The sequence below is a fragment of the Penaeus monodon genome, chromosome 33, assembly GCF_015228065.2.
Source record: "Penaeus monodon isolate SGIC_2016 chromosome 33, NSTDA_Pmon_1, whole genome shotgun sequence".
Classification (NCBI taxonomy): Eukaryota; Metazoa; Arthropoda; class Malacostraca; order Decapoda; family Penaeidae; genus Penaeus; species Penaeus monodon.
In genome coordinates, this window is record NC_051418.1 from 184,289 (window position 1) to 184,841 (window position 553).

A 553-nucleotide genomic window follows, 5' to 3' on the forward strand; every position below is an offset into this window, starting at 1 on the left:
CTCAACGTCAATGGTGATGCTTTTGTATTTTTTTATGAGAAACTCATTTGGTATCGCCGTTACTGTTTTGCAATTTTCGTTCATTAGTCATTACTCGCTACTTTATGAACTGATCAGCATGGCTTCACAGTGAACATGTACAGCTGACTTCTCTGAATTAACGCGTGCGAAACGTGTAACCCCCACGCAAGCCCGAAGATCAAGAAAGGTATAATATCATTCGAATGCAGACAAGTCTCCGTGTAAGTTGTCATCAAGCCTGTCATGGAAAGTGAAGGCGTTCTGCGTCCCCCCATTAAATCAGTCTTCCTAGAGATTAATACTCCAGTGCCTTTAAGTGTAGCAATGTAAAGTAACTTACTCTACGACCTAAGCGAGAAGGCCTTACTGATTCCTAAATTTGAAAAACTAGATTTTTCTTAAATGCAACAATGTTCTATTAAAAGAAAATCAATAATAAGTTCATATTTTAATTTCTTTGTTCTTCTACTGATGATGAAATAGCTAATCCCTAAATTTTAGATACTAATAAATAACTGTTTCTTGAACTTCA